At 41.7% G+C, this 16418-nt stretch overlaps 1 protein-coding gene across 5 annotated transcripts in view; it reads left to right on the forward strand.

Annotated features, from left to right (window-relative positions):
* Positions 1-16418, forward strand: part of LOC126654487 (ubiquitin-like-conjugating enzyme ATG10) — a 36574-nt gene that overhangs the window by 17130 nt on the left and 3026 nt on the right. The window contains exons 7-10 of one of the 5 annotated variants that reach the window (XR_008789497.1): positions 3767-3873; positions 3995-4895; positions 4989-5368; positions 5442-5846. The exons of 1 other annotated variant lie outside the window; for it this stretch is intronic. The gene's annotated coding sequence lies outside the window, so the exon portion shown is untranslated. Of the gene's footprint in view, positions 1-3766; positions 3874-3994; positions 5369-5441; positions 5847-16418 lie in introns of those variants that run through there. 3 more of the 5 variants (XR_008789496.1, XR_008789499.1, XM_056103695.1) reach the window with 3 other exon arrangements.

Here is a 16418-nt window from a genome sequence, read left to right on the forward strand (position 1 = left end):
TTGCGTCTCGAGACGTCTTGAAAAACGAGGTGGTCTGTCCATCTACGAAAGTGAAATATTTTTAGCTTGTTAATATTTACAACATCACACTTGTGTAATAAACTTTAGTGAAAAAGCAAAAGTTTGATAATAAATATATACATGTCGCCCAACGGTAGGTGCGGTGTGATGTTATCGCGTCTCAACGTCGGCCTAAACAGTATAAGTCGCTCGAATGCCCAGAGCTGAAAAATCCAAAAGCACCCCCCCCTAATATTGACCATCCTCTCTGAAATCATGGTGGAGAAGCACATCTCGTGTTAAAGGTGTGCGAGAACTGCTGATTCCCAGCTGACGGCTCGTAGTCTCGTCAAGTCTTCCAGATGCGGGATGATCCTCAGTCCAGTCTGACCGCGTTGTTCAAGTCCGAGAAACACAAGGTCTGTAGGGCAACAAAAAGATAGGCCCGGGCGGTCCATTCCACCTGCTCCTGTCCACCTAGTGCGTGCAACTGCTCAAATTTGTGGAACTCTCCGTATAACCAGCTCGTGGTCACAAACCCGCCATTGGGAGTCTTGCTCGGCTCCCTCGGTCTCCCAAGTAGGCTAATGGTAATACTGTTCCAGTCTCTCATTCTAGGTCCGGTCACAGCAGCTCCATCAATTGGGAGTCCCGTCAAGATCGCCACGTCCTGAAGCGTGATGGTGCACTCCCCCTCCGAAAACATATAAGTATGAGTTTTCGGTCTCTACCGACCAGGGCAGTTACCAGGGACTAGGGGTGTCAAAATGGGTTCGTGGGTCGTGTTCGTGTCGTGTCGACCCACTCTGTTGACACGATTAGGGTCAACACGAACACGACCCATTTAACTAATCGTGTCAAAATTCTCAACCCTAACACAACACGAATTTTAAACGACTAACACGACACGAAACGATTAACACGTTAAGATAAACGGGTAACACGATTAACACAATTACACGGCTAACACGACACAATTAACACGACCCACTTAACATTTAAGAATTTTTTGAAACCATATAAATATAATTTTAACCTCAAATTTATCAATTAATCTTGTAAAATTTAATATAATTAATTTTATTTTTAATATTAATATCATTAATTTAGTAATTTTTTTTATTTTTATAACTATAACTATTTTTATTTTATATTATTATAAATATTAATATTTGTAAACAGGTTAGGTGGGTTCGATGGGTTCGCGAGTCAACCCGTGACACGACCCATTTATTTCGTGTCATAAACGGGTTGACACGCTTTCGACACGAACTCGTTAAGCCTCAACCCGGATTCGCCAAACTTACGGGTTAGGCGAATCGTGTTATCGTGTCATTACCCATTTTGACACCCCTACCAGGGATGTGTCCACCTGTTACTGCCTCATCTCGATGAATCATGAAAGTCCTGTCCGGATGACTCCCTCTCGAATGAGCGGATGAATCGAGTCTAACCGAAGTACTGAGGCGCTCGAACGCGAGCATGACCCACTGGTTTTCTGAAATAAAAAATGTTTCAAAAAATAAGCTTGTCGCCAAAAAAAACATCACAAAACATTGTTATATAAAAAAACACAAACATTGCTTACCGGATGCTCTCTAACAGTCGTGGACCTGTGATCAAACTGTCTATGCAGTATGACCCCATCTAGGGGTCCGGGATGGTAGTAGTCGTGGGGGACAGGGTCAACCATACCTACAAAAAACAATTAGCGCCAGTTGTATTCAATTTTTGTTATAAAATACGAGTGAAATTATAACATACTATATTATAACATAGAAATAGAAAAACAACTACATTTTTATCAACTTAATAGAAATGAAGTACGAGTTTACAAATTAGATAGGAGTTTACAAATTACAAATAAGGTATGACTTTAAAAATTATAAATGGTAATTAGAACATTGTGCACAACATCTTGGCAAAGTCCACGGGAGATATTTCTTAAAATCTTCGGAAACACTACAGTCGTAATCATGTAATTCCAAAGTATTCCATGCCGGGGGACAGCTTTCTTCAACTTCAAAGTAATGACTCAGGCCCAATTTTTCATGATAAACCGCCAGTCTCCGAGTCATTACATGAATTTCAATCCTGAGACGTTCCATCAAAAATTCTATTGCCAATTCCGAGTTTTTCGAAATTGTTGCTAACATCGGCTTTGGTACAGATATGCCGTGAAAATCACAGTAAGCCTCCATTTCGCATTTGATTTCCCATAACCTCCCCATGAGGGCTCAAATGATACAATAGCATCTTAGAAATTAGGCAAATTTTTGAAGTGTCGACCGACAAATATATGTCCGGCTTGTGTTTTATCCATGGAAGGACGGATTGGGCTGTTTTCAAATGCTCGTATTTTTCCATGCCAAACTTCACAAAAGGAATCCTCATATTTTTGCACAATTTGTAATGTCGAAGAATTCTACGTCTTGCAAAACTCATACCTGAATATTAAACAATACGATGTAATAATTATAGTAACGTCAATTTTGTAATAATTAAAGTAACATCAATTTTGTAATAATTAATATAACATCAATTTTGCAGTATTAAACAATAAGGAAAGGTAATTTTACATATCACATATCTCTATTGTTATTGGTGCAAGTAATAGTATTGTGGCCGGCGATACTACATTTACTTCAAAAGTTAGGGATATTGTCCTCTCTATAAGTCTGGTCCATGTCGTTTCTGATCTGTTTGTTTACCGGTCGTCCCTTTTTTATCATCATGTGAGAACCTCCTGATAAATTATTACGTGATCAAGAGTACTTGATTGGTTCTCAAGAGGTTCTCTTTATTCCAGACATTAACATGATGAGAAAGATGGGACGACCGATAACAGTAGAGATATGTGATATGTAAAATTACCATTCCTTATTATTTAATACTGCAAAATTGATGTTATTTTAATTATTATAATATTGATGTTATTTTAATTATTACAAAATTGATGTTACTTTAATTATTTCATCGTATTATTTAATATTCAGATATGAGTTTTGCAAGACGTTGTAGAAAGTTTTCGACATTATAAATTGTGTAAAAACATGAGGATCTCTTATGTGAAGTTTGGTATTAACAAAAACGAGCATTTGAAAACAGCCCAATCCGTCCTTGCATGGATAGAACACAAGACGTGCATATATTTGTCGGTCGGCACTCCAGAAATTTGGCTGATTTTGGAGATGTTATTGTATCATCTGAGCCCTCATGGGGGAGGTTGTGGGAAATCAGATGGAGGCATACTGTGATTTTCACGGCATATCTGTACCAAAAGCGATGTCCACAACAATTTTGAGAAACTTGAAATCGGCAATAGAATTTTTGATGCAACGTCTCAGGATTAAAATTCATGTGATGACTCGGAGACTGGCGGTTTATCGCGAAAATTTGGGCCTGGGCCATTACTTTGAAGTTGAAGAAAGCAATCCCCTGACATGGAATACTTTGGAATTACAGGATTACGAATGCAGTGTTTCCGAAGACTTTATGAAATATCTCCAGTGGACTTTACCAAGATGTTGTGCATAATGTTTTAATTACCATTTGTAATTTTTAAAGTTGTACCTTATTTTTAATTTGTAAGCTCCTATCTAATTTGTAAACTCGTAATTAATTTGTGAACTCGTACATTATTTTTATTAAAATGTTAGATATGTAGTTGTTTTTCTATTTTTATGTTATAGTATAGTATGTTATAATTTCACTCATATTTTATAACAAAAATTGAATACAACTGGCGCTAATTGTTTTTTTATAGGTATGGCTGACCCTGTCCTACACGACTACTACCGTCCCGGAACCCTAAATGGGGTCGTACTGCATAGACAGTTTGATCACAGGTCCACGACTGTTTGGGAGCATCCGGTAATCAATGTTTGTGATTTTTTTATATAGCAATGTTTGTGATTTTTTTATATAGCAATGATTTGTGATGTCTTTTTTTTGCAGCAAACTAATTTTTTTTTTGAAACAAATTCTATTTCAGGAAACCCGTGGGTGATGCTCGCGTTCAAGCGCCTCAGTACCCCGATTAGACGTGATTCATCCGCTCATCCGAGAGGGAGTCATCCGGACAGGACTTTCAGGATCCATTGATATGAGGCAGTACCAGGTGGACACATCCCTGGTGACTGCCCTGGTCGAGCGGTGGAGACCGAAAACCCATACTTTTATATTTTCGGAGGGGGAGTGCACCATCACGCTTCAGGATGTGGCGATCTTGACGGGATTCCCAATTAATGGAGCTGCTGTGACCGGGCCTACAATGAGAGACAGGAACAGTGTTACCATTCACCTACTTGGGAGACATAGGGAGCCGAGCAGGACTTCCATTGGCGGGTTTGTAACCACGAGCTGGTTGTACGGAGAGTTACACAAATTTGAGCAGTTACCCGCATCAGGTGGACATGAGAAGGTGGACTGGGCCGTCCGTGCCTATCTTTTGGTTGCCCTACAGACCTTGTGTTTCTCCGACTAACAGAGGGCAGACCGGATTGAGGATCCTCCCGCATCTGGAAGACTTGACGAGATTACGGGCCGTCAGCTGGGGATCGACGGTTCTCGCACACCTTTATCACGAGATGTGCTTCTCCACCATGGTTTCAGAGAGGAGAGTCAACATTAGGGGCACCTTTGGATACTTCAGCTCTGGGCATTCGAGCGACTTAGACCGTTAAGGCTGACGTTGAGACGCGGTGACATCATACCGCACCTACCGTTGGGCGAGTATATATTTATCATCAAACTTTTGCTTTTTCACTAAAGTTTATTTCACAAGTGTGATGTAAATACTAACAAGCTAAAAATATTTCACTTGCGTAGATAAGCAGGCCACTTCGTTGTTCAAGACGTCCCTATACGCAATTGATGGGTTGCGCTATTCGGATGTGAGTTATTTTTAGAACATTTTTATTTATAATCAAAAGTACAAATAAATTATAACTAACTTCTTTATTTTACGTGGGCAAATCGATTGGCAGCCATACTCCGAAGAGCTTATCAGAAACCTACAGCCGCATTATGTGGAGGGGGCACAGTTCTGAAGCGCGCGCGTCCCACTTATCTACTACCACATTATCGAGTGGCACCAGCCGGACATGGTGCTTCAGCAGTTTGGACTGATTCAGCCTATTCCGCAGGTCCCCATGTAGATCCACATCCAGCATGGCGTCCAGTTTAAGGGGAGTTCAGACTTCCAGGCCGCTTTTAGAGATTATATCGACATCTGGGACTCTAGAAAGAGATTTGTGGTACACAACAAGATACTCGAGAGCCCTACTTTCATTCAGAGTATATGGACTGGTAGAGGCACATCAACAGGAGCTGGATTACGCATCACGGGACAGAGACCGGTTCTAATGTACGTAACCCTACTAATATTTATTTTTGTTAATAATATATAATACATGACGATCTAATTTGACTTTTTACAGCGCGATACCATGGAGAGGATCCGCTTGCAGTCTGAGGCGGGTTCGAGTTTGGGACTTACGCTCGTAGTTCCCAGTTAGCCACTAGAGAGGACCGGCGAGACGTCATAGGGCCACTGATAGGAGTGAAATACTCCTATCTTTAGGATGTCTTTTCGTATGCTTTTATGTGTTTTCACCCCGCTTTTATATGGAATTGATTAGCTTATAGAGGGTGTTTATGTTTCAGGGAATCAAGAGCATTACGAAGAGTTTTGAGGCCAAAATAGTGGAAAATGAGCGGAAGCGGAAGTCGAGCGCGAAAGAAGTCGAAAGCCGGAAGCAAAAGAAGCAAATCCTCCCCCTTCTGAAGAGGTGTCTCGAATCGAGACATCCCACTTAAATGGGTGTCTCGAATCGAGACACAAGTTCTAGAGAAGCAGATTTTTCTGCTTAGTGTGTCTCGAATCGAGACACACTCATAAGTTGAGTGTCTCGATTCGAGACCAGAGTAATAGAGGGAGCTCAGATTTTCTTGGTTTCTTTCCCTACTGGGCCAAACATTCTAGATGGGTTGTATTTTTATTCCCTATTTTGGGTAGTACTATATAAGGATACCTTATTTTCCCTTTTTAGGGTTATGCACTAGATTTAGATTTGTAGCCCCCATTTCCTATTACTATTCTCAGATTTTTAGATACAATTGTTCTTAGTTTTAATTCCAGATTCTTGTTCTTAACTTTGGTGATTAATGCAAGATTATTATTATTCAAGCTTCATTATTATAGTTATTGTTGAATGTTTTTCTTCTACTTATTAAAGGTAATCTTTCTACATCTTAATAGTATGTTTAATTCTTGTTTAATTATTGCTTTAGTTTTGATAATGGCTAGCTAAACTCCTTGTTTGGGGGTTGTTGATGATTGCCATGATTAGTTGAATAGTTGATTAAGGTTGATTTGTGTTGGGAGTTTGTTGTGATTATTGGGGCTTAATGCTTAGATTAACTTGATCTATTAATCTATGTTTAGAGACTAGTTAATTAGGCGAGAGTCAATTAATTAGACGGACTTAGTTGATCACAAACCTAAAATCTAATCACGCTAGGGCGGTTTAGGGATTAGGTGGTTAGAAGTTAGCTTCGCGATTGGATTAGATTGTCATTGTTGAATTCTAATTACGCGAGAGCGATTTAGACTTCAACTTGATAATCTAATCTCAATTAGACCTAATTGCGGACTCGAGAGAGCGGATTAGGCAATCTAGGAAAACTTGACCCGAGCCGATAACACTACTATACCCAATTTTCTAGGATTCGTTAGTGGCATGATTTAACAACCTCTAAACGCCTTTTCCTATTGTTTTATCCCGTTTATTAATTAATTGCTTTAGTTTTTAATTGCGTAAAGTGTTGATTTCACTAGTTTTAAATTCCGTAGTCATTACTATAAATCCAATTGATCGTTGCTTTCCGAATTGAATTTCCAATTACATGTTCGCTCACTTTAAACCTCTTGTCTTCGTGGGATCGATTCCGTATTTCCGGATTACTACAAGTTAGTATTTTTGCTAACAAGTTTTTGGCGCCGTTGCCGGGGACAAGGTTGCGTTTAATTGATTGAAAGTATTGTGAAATTCGGTCGAGTTAGCATTATTTTCTGTTTTTGGTTTATTGTTATTAATTATCTTTCGTGGTTTACACTCGGTTTTCTTGTCTTTGTTTGTGTAGGGAATTTGATTTTCGTGTATGCACAATACGCGACGAGCAAATCTACCACTAGAACCGTTCCAAGATAACCTCGGTAACTACGAAAGAGGTGTAAGAAGAAGAGCCCGTATACCCGAAGTTATGAATAACGAGGGGAACAATTATGATGAAGAGGGGAGGTTCAATCCTCTAATGGATGGAGGGGAACAACAATATCCACCCGCTCCTCCATTAGGGAATGTGAACCGACCAAGGCAACAAGACCACCTAAGGGATGATCGACCCCAAGCGCACGCGCAAGTGCCAAACCAACAAAGACAAACTTTGGGTGAGTTTTTCTTGCCGGATGTGGACAATGCAACTTTTGGATGCTTCGCAATGCCGGTTCAAGCGGCAACTTTTGAGATCAAGCCGAGTACTATTCAACTTTTGGAAAATCGTTGCGCCTTCTTTGGGTTGAGTCATGAGGATCCTAATGAGCATATCGCCAAGTTTTTGGGTGTTCTAAACACATTCAAGCTTCATGGGATAACGGCGGACCAAATTAAACTTCAGATGTTCCCTTTTTCCTTGAGGGACAAGGCTAGCATTTGGTTGCACTCTCTACCTAATGAGTCCATTCACAATTGGAGGGAGTTGGCTCAAGCCTTCCTTAACAAATATTTCCCTCATGGCAAGACTACAAAGTTGACTAAAGACATACTTGAGTTTGTCCAATTTGAAGGAGAATCACTTCATGAGGCATGGGAGCGGTTCAAGGATTTACAACGAAGTGTACCCCATCATCGGCTCAATAGAGAGCATGTTATACAAATCTTCTATGATGGGACGAATGTCACTACCCGAGCTACTATCGATGCGACTTCGGGGGGTTCACTTATGCAAAAGACCTATGAGGAAGCCCTTGAATTGGTGGAGAAATTGGCCGTGGTTAGTAGTACTTGGGGTCCTATGGAAAGAAGAGCGCCACCTACTCAAAAGTCACTCATGACTCTTGATCAAGTGAGGGAGATGGAGTCCATAAAAGCCGCAAATGCTTCGCTTCAAGCTCAAGTGGATGCTCTCAAGAAACAAGTCGCTCCTATGCAAAGAAACGCTCCGGTGGCTTATGTTCAAGTAGGTTGTGAATTTTGTGGTGATTTTGGCCATTCGGGAGGAGAATGCCTAGTTACGGGTCAAGCCTTGAGTGAGCAAGTCAACTACATCGGGGGACAAAGGCAAGCTAATGACCCCTACTCTAACACCTACAACCCCGGATGGAGGAATCATCCAAACTTCGGGTGGAGAAATCAAGAAGGGCAAGGCAATGCTCAAGGGCCTAATCAAGCGGGTCCAAGCTTCCAAGGTGGAAATAGACCTCCCCAACAACAAGGAAATTACCATCACAATCAAGGTCATGGCAACAATGCGGGTGCTAGACCTCAACATCCTCCCGGGTTTCAACCTCAAAGAAACATGGATGAAGGGAATATGCTTGCTAAGTTGATGGATGAGCTTAGAGAGATGAAGCAACTTCAAAAGAATCAAGCCGCCACTAATCAAATGCTTGAGACTCAAATCTCTCAACTTGCTATCAATCTTCAAGGTAGACCACAAGGGGGATTGCCATCTACTACGGAGAACAACCCTAGAGAACATGTTAAGGCGGTAGAGCTCCGAAGCGGGAGAACTCTTGAGAAAGCCAACGGAAAGAGGCAAGTTGTCGAGGAGGATGAGCCTCAAGTGGTAATTGACATAGCAAGTTCAAGTCAAGAGTTGCCAAAGGAATGTGAGGAAGTGGTTGTCGAGGTTGAAGAGCCCTATGTGAGGCCGCCACCACCTCCACCGTTTGTACCACCGGTTCCATTCCCAAGCCGGTTGAGGAAAGCTCAAGGGAACGAAAAATTTCACAAGTTCCTTGAGATTTTCAAGAAATTGCAAATCAATCTAAGCTTGGCGGATGCACTTCGGGAGATGCCCCAATATGCAAAATTCTTGAAAGACATAATTATGAACAAGCGTAGTTGGGAGCAAGGTGGGACAATACCGCTCACGGAGCATTGTAGTTCAATAATCCAAAGCAATTTACCGACAAAGCTTAAAGATCCAGGGAGTTTTTCTATACCTTGCACCATAGGAAATATGAATGCTATAAACTGTTTGTGTGATCTTGGGGCAAGTATTAACTTGATGCCGTTGTTTCTTTTTAGGTCTTTATTTGGTGATCAACCGGTAAAGCGCACCTCGATGGTATTGCAACTTGCCGATCACTCTCTCAAAAAGCCGTATGGGATAGTGGAAGACGTACTCGTTAAAGTGGATAAATTCATCTTTCCGGTGGATTTTGTGATCTTAGACTATGCGGTGGATAAAGAATGTCCTATGATTCTCGGTCGCCCTTTTATGAACACCGGGCGTGCTCTCATCGATGTTCACGCCGGCAAGCTCACCTTGAGAATTGATGAGGAAAGTGTGGAGTTTGATATGAAGAGAGTGATGCGGAATGCCATCGAGGAGGAAGATTGCATGAGAATCGATTTGGTTGATGAACTTGTTAGGGATACTCTTGAAGCAAGTATGGAAGAGTTTAATCAAGACGGAGTGACGAAAAATCAACTTCTGGGTTCCCTGCATGAGTGTCTCGATTCGAGACACCCAACTAAAGAGAGTGTCTCGAATCGAGACACTAAGAAAAAGGGAGCAGGAGCTCCCTATGGTTTTGTCTCGATTCGAGACAGTCCCATAAGTAGACTGTCTCGAATCGAGACAAGAGCAAAAGAAGGGGACCCAAATTTTTCTGAAATTTCGAAAGTCACCTTCCATTCCGATAATCCGAGTGATGAGTATTCCGAGGAGGATGAACCTAAGCCGGAGAATTTGAACAAGAGTAGTGGTGTGACTCCACCATCTTCCGAGGTGCCACCACAAGTTGAGTTGAAGCCACTTCCATCTCATCTCCGGTACACCTTTGTCGGGGAGAATGAGACTTTGCCAATAATCATCTCGAACAAGCTTTCTAAGGAACAAGAGAGGAGGGTGGTACAAGTGGTGAAGGAGCATGTATTAGCAATAGGGTGGCAAATCTCCGACATTCGTGGAATAAGTCCTCAAATTGTGATGCATAAGATCAATCTCGAAGATGAGTCAAAGAAGTCGGCTCAAAGGCAACGAAGATTGAATCCGAATATGAAGGAGGTAGTGCACAAAGAAATTGTTAAGCTCCTCGACGCCGGAATAATCTACCCTATTTCGGATAGTGAGTGGGTAAGCCCAATTCAATGTGTCCCTAAGAAGGGCGGAATGACAATGGTGGAGAATGAAAAAGGAGAACAAATATCCACAAGGACGGTAACCGGTTGGCGAGTATGCATCGATTATCGGAAGCTCAACGAGGTAACCCGAAAGGATCACTTTCCGCTACCATTTATCGATCAAATGTTAGAAAGGGTAGCGGGACACAAATTTTACTGCTTCCTTGATGGGTACTCCGGTTACAATCAAATATTAATTCTCCCGGAAGATCAAGAGAAGACGACCTTCACATGCCCCTACGGTACCTTTGCATATCGGCGAATGCCCTTCGGACTATGCAACGCACCCGCCACATTTCAAAGATGTATGACCTCAATCTTTAACGACATGATTGAGGATATTATGGAGGTATTCATGGACGATTTCTCCGTGTTTGGCGATTCATTCGATGGTTGTTTGGCGAACTTAAGGCGGGTTTTAGCAAGATGTGTTGAGACAAACTTGGTGCTAAATTGGGAAAAGTGCCACTTTATGGTGGATGAAGGCATTGTACTCGGGCATAGGATATCGGAAGCGGGAATTGAAGTGGATAGGGCAAAAACAGAGGTTATTGAGAAATTAGTAGCTCCGGCTACGGTCAAAGGAGTTCGGGCATTTTTAGGCCATGCGGGCTTTTACCGGCGATTCATTAAGGACTTTTCATCTATCGCACGGCCCTTGACGAGATTGCTAGTTAAAGATGCGCCGTTTGAATTCACAGAGGAATGTCAAGGTGCTTTTGAGAGGCTTAAGGAGGCACTTGTGACTGCGCCAATTATATCGTCTCCGGATTGGAGCTTGCCCTTTGAGCTCATGTGTGATGCGAGTGACCAAGCTTTAGGGTGTGTTTTGGGTCAAAGGAAGGATAAGAAGGTCCACGTGATTTACTACGCGAGCCGGACCATGGCGGGAGCTCAACTCAATTATACCACAACCGAAAAAGAGATGTTGGCGGTGGTATTTGCGTTAGACAAGTTTCGGCAATATTTGCTCGGATCAAAGGCCATCATTTATACCGATCATGCCGCCTTGAGATATCTTTTTGCTAAGCAAGACGCAAAACCAAGGCTTATTCGATGGATTCTTTTAATGCAAGAGTTTGATGTAGAAATCCGAGACAAAAAAGGAACGGAGAATGTTGTGGTGGATCACCTATCACGGTTAGAAGTTCCGGAACCTATTCCAATTGGTGTCGATATTAATGAACGATTCCCGGATGAAATGTTGATGGTAATCTCGGAAGTGGAGACACCTTGGTATGCGGATATAGCTAATTACTTGTCTTCCAATGTCATGCCACCGGATCTATCGCACCATCAAAAGAAGAAATTTCTGAGTGATGTGAAACGTTTTTTGTGGGATGAGCCGTATCTTTTCAAGATATGTGGTGATGGGATGATTCGGAGGTGTGTATCTTTGAAGGAAGTGATGCCAATTTTGAGCCATTGTCATGAGGCGGATTACGCCGGGCATTATGGGGCGTCAAGGACCGCGGCTAGAGTGCTAGAAAGTGGGTTCTTTTGGCCTACCCTATTTCGCGATGCCAAGGAGTTTGTGGGGCATTGTGATCGTTGTCAACGAGTAGGGAACATTTCCAAACGAGATGAGATGCCATTGACCTCAATCCAAGAGGTGGAGATCTTTGATGTGTGGGGCATAGATTTCATGGGGCCATTTCCGATGTCTCATGGAAATCTTTTTATCTTGGTTTGTGTGGATTACGTATCGAAATGGGTAGAAGCGGAGGCTTTACCTACAAACGATTCCAAGGTAGTGGTGAAGTTTCTCAAGCGTCTGATTAACCGATTTGGGACTCCAAGGGTTATCATTAGTGATGGGGGGTCGCATTTTTGCAACCGGCAATTTGAGGTTTTGATGAAAAAGTACAATGTGTACCACCGAGTTGCTACCCCCTATCACCCCCAAACGAGTGGCCAAGTGGAAGTTTCGAATCGTGAATTGAAGAGAATTTTAGAGAAGACAGTAAATGGGACAAGAAAGGATTGGTCCCTCAAGTTGGATGACGCCTTATGGGCCTACCGCACGGCATTTAAGACACCTCTCGGTATGTCGCCTTATCGAATTGTGTATGGTAAAGGGTGTCACTTGCCGGTTGAATTAGAACACAAAGCCTATTGGGCAATTAAAAAGTTGAACTATGACTTCAAGGCGGCCGGTGAGAAGCGGTTGTTGCAACTTAATGAGTTAGATGAATTCCGACTTGATGCTTATGAGAATGCCAAACTTTATAAAGAAAGAACGAAGAAATGGCATGATGCTCACATCTCACCCAAGTCATTTGAAGTTGGAGCTTTTGTGTTGCTCTATAATTCAAGGTTGCGGTTGTTTCCGGGAAAATTAAAATCTCGGTGGAGTGGTCCGTATAAGATCCGGCACGTGGCGGTTCATGGAGCAATAGAATTAGAAAATCAAAAGGGAGAGACGTTCAAGGTCAACGGAAACCGTTGCAAGCCCTACTTGGGACCTTTGACGGGTCAAATAGATGACAAGATCTATCTTGCTCCCCCTTCAACTTAAATGCCACGGATTGACGGTCGAGCTTTCGACCTTAAACAAGCGCACTTGGGAGGCAATCCCAAGAGGTTTGAATTTTAATGCTTTTAGTTGTTGTTTTTGTTTTACAATTACCTTACGTTTAGTGTTCTTTTGTAATTGTTGATGATTTGGCGTATTTCATATGATTGTTATGTTCGAGATAATGCGTGGTATGTTCGGTTTTTGGATGTGTAGGAGTTCGGTGGAGCGATTCTAAAAAAAAAAAAAAAATCAAGGTTCCCTAAGAAAGGAAAAACAGAATAATTTGTTTTCCCTTGTCTCGAATCGAGACAAGCTTCTTAGGAAGTTGTCTCGATTCGAGACAAAAGAAGCAGATTATTCTGCTTCTCTTTTCTTGGTGTCTCGAATCGAGACACCTATTTAACAAGGGTGTCTCGATTCGAGACACTTGACTTAAGGGGGGGACTTTGAAATTTTCTCATTGGCTCTTATTTGCTTCACATGGATTGATGATGTGGCACGATCCTAACCCTTTAAGATTCAAATTTTTGACATGGATCACCAACTTCCAACACATCTTGGCCCTTAAATCCATAGCTATGAATTTAGCCATAAAAAGGACTCCATCACTTCATCTTCTCCACCATTCCATACCTAAATTAGAAAACCTCCATATCCAAAAGCTTCTTTCTCTTTCATCAAGCCAAACCTTCAAGAAGCCCTAGCCATCATTCAATCTACCCAAATTCAATTCCAAACACATTTCCGAACACCCTTTACGCCACTCTAGCCATGTCACGAGTTACACGATCAAAGAAGACCGTCGCGCAAACTTCGAACCCACCACCACCGGAGGTTGAACCAACGCTAGGAACCTTCCGTTCCAATCGTAAGAAAAGTGCTTCCGGGTCCAACGTTTTCGGAGTTAACACTCCGGGGGCTCTCCGACACCGTTTTGATACGCCTTTTGATATCCGTACCGAGGCGGAAGGAAATATGTTCAAGAGCCTTAAGAAGAAAGGTATTTCCGTTCCATACAAGATTTGTTGGGAGAGCATGACGAAGTTGAAAATTCATGGGATTGTAAAGCCCTATTTCGAGTGGTTGGATTTTACAAAAATGGAGGCTTCTCCACATGAGTATTGTGAGGAACTTACTTATGAGTTCTTCACCACACTCAAACCATCACCAACAAGCGAGACAACTCTCACTTTCCGGCTAGAAGGGAAAGAGCGGGAATACACGTTGGCCAACTTGATTGAAGATTTTTCGTTGTGGGATATGGGATTGAAGTTTATGCCGGAAGAATTTGATGACAATTTGGTTTGGAATGGGGCATCGGGTAAAGCGGTTTTTGATAGCCACAATGCGAAGCTCAATGAGGTGAGGGATATCGCTGCCATAGTCTTGCTCAAATGGTATGCTCACTCTTATGTCAGGCGCCATGAGTCCAACAAGGTAACACGATCGGATTTGCTAATTCTCCGGGTACTCAAGGATGAAACCAACCCGTATGTGCAAGTTAATGTGGGCTATCGATTCATGAAAATTTTGTTAGAAGCTCCGGAGAAAAATAAGAAACTCGGCCATGGTTGGTTTGTGATGCACTTAGCAAGAAAAGACCCCGAGTTTGATGAAAGCAAATACAAGTTGTTACCTCCAAAGATGATCGATGTGGATCATCTCTCGCATGGGGGTTATGCAAGGAAACAACGGGTTGTTGGAAAATACGTACAAGAACATTGGGAAGACACCCATCCCGGCCAACCTTTCCCTAGAGCGGGTTGGAGTGAGCCAAGAGAAGAGCCCATACCGAGGCGGCCAAAGGAGCAACCTAGAAGAAAAGATAAGCATATGGCCGGCACTAGTGCCGAAGGTGGGGAACAATTTGCTAGTGTTCCGGAGGGAGTCCAATGGGAGCAACCGCCCCCATACGATTTCCAAGCGGATCAACGTGCTTTTATGGCGGAACAAAGAAAGATGTGGAAGAAGATGGAGTATAGGCAAGAAAGGATGCAACATCGCATGAGGAGGCATGAACAAAAGATGCAAGAGTTTTACAATGCCCAAGGCGGTCCGCGTTTCCCGTCTCCAACACCTTCGCCGGAGCCACCCGAGTTCGATTGAACTCGAAGATTTGCTTTCTTCAACTCTAACTCATGCAATTTTCCGTTTATTTCATTGCCATGGGGACATAGCATAGAAATAGTGTGAGGAGGGGTTGTTGAAAATATGAATGCATTAGAGTCTCGGTTTTATTGTTTTGTTTTTAATGTTTGCGTGTAGGAGTCTAGGTTGTTTGTTTTATGTTGTTTATTTTGAGTCACCTCGCACTAAATCGTTGGCTTGTGTATGTTGAAGCATGATTAGTGACCTTGGTGTATTTGTGAAATGAAAGTTTTATTCCCGATCAATGAAGTTAGCAAGTGCATTTTTCTAGTTTAAATCAATCAAATGTGGATGTGTTTAATAAGATGCAAGTTGTATGACATGGTTCAATGAAATTCGAGTTAATTCCATGTTAATTGGTGTTGGGTTTTGACAAGTTGTAGTGCTTAATACGGATGCATGATGTGTGCTTTTAAATTGACAATTTGTGCCATTTTTGAAAATTTGAGTATGATTGGCATGTTTTCATAGGAATTAAGTTTTTGGCATGACACCCTTTTATTGAGTGATTATTGAGCCTATTTGTTGTTGTGAGTATTGATTGCATGCTAAAATTCCTAGAACTTGCTTGGTGTCCGCTCAAAACTATAGAGGTTGAGTGTCAATGACTAGATGAGTATGGCATTAGGAATACCCCAAATTTTTGAACAAAAATCACTTAAAAGCCTACCCTCTACCTTTAGAATCACCATTTTGAGCCTAAGCCTTTCCTTGTCAAACACAAATGACACAACTCCTTTCAACAACTTACCTCTTAAAACACCCAATTTGATTTGAATGACTTAATGATGAGAAAAATGCGACACTAGCTTGATGACTAGAAAGAAATGTGAAAGTGTTAAAAGAATAGAAATTTGCCTCGAGAAAAAGAAAATCAAAAGAAAGAAAGAATAAAAACAATTTCAAGAAAAAAAAAAGAAAACAAAAAAATAAAAAGAGGAAAATGAAGAAAAGAAAAGAAAGAAAGGATAAACAAAGGCAATAAATAAAAATAATTCAAAAGTTCACAAGTGTTGAAAATCCGAGCTAGGTCGAAAGTATATTAGAAAAGAGTCGTTCAAATCAAGTTTTAGCCAAGTACCCAAATCTACCTACCCCTAACCCTTAGCCAAGTTACAACCCTCACAAGTCCATATGATAGTTGTTGATTACCGAACCAAATAGTGGAGTTCGGGACTAAAGGCAAGCCTATGGTGAATAAGCACGATGTGAGTTTAATTGTTTACCCTAAACACTTGTGTGTTGGAGTGATATCTTGTGAGTTTCATTGTGCTTTGCTTGGTTCCTATGAGAATAATGCCATGATTTACCATTTCATTTTGGCCAATGTGTGCATG

The sequence above is a fragment of the Mercurialis annua genome, linkage group LG7 (assembly GCF_937616625.2).
Source record: "Mercurialis annua linkage group LG7, ddMerAnnu1.2, whole genome shotgun sequence".
In the NCBI taxonomy this organism is placed as follows: Eukaryota; Viridiplantae; Streptophyta; class Magnoliopsida; order Malpighiales; family Euphorbiaceae; genus Mercurialis; species Mercurialis annua.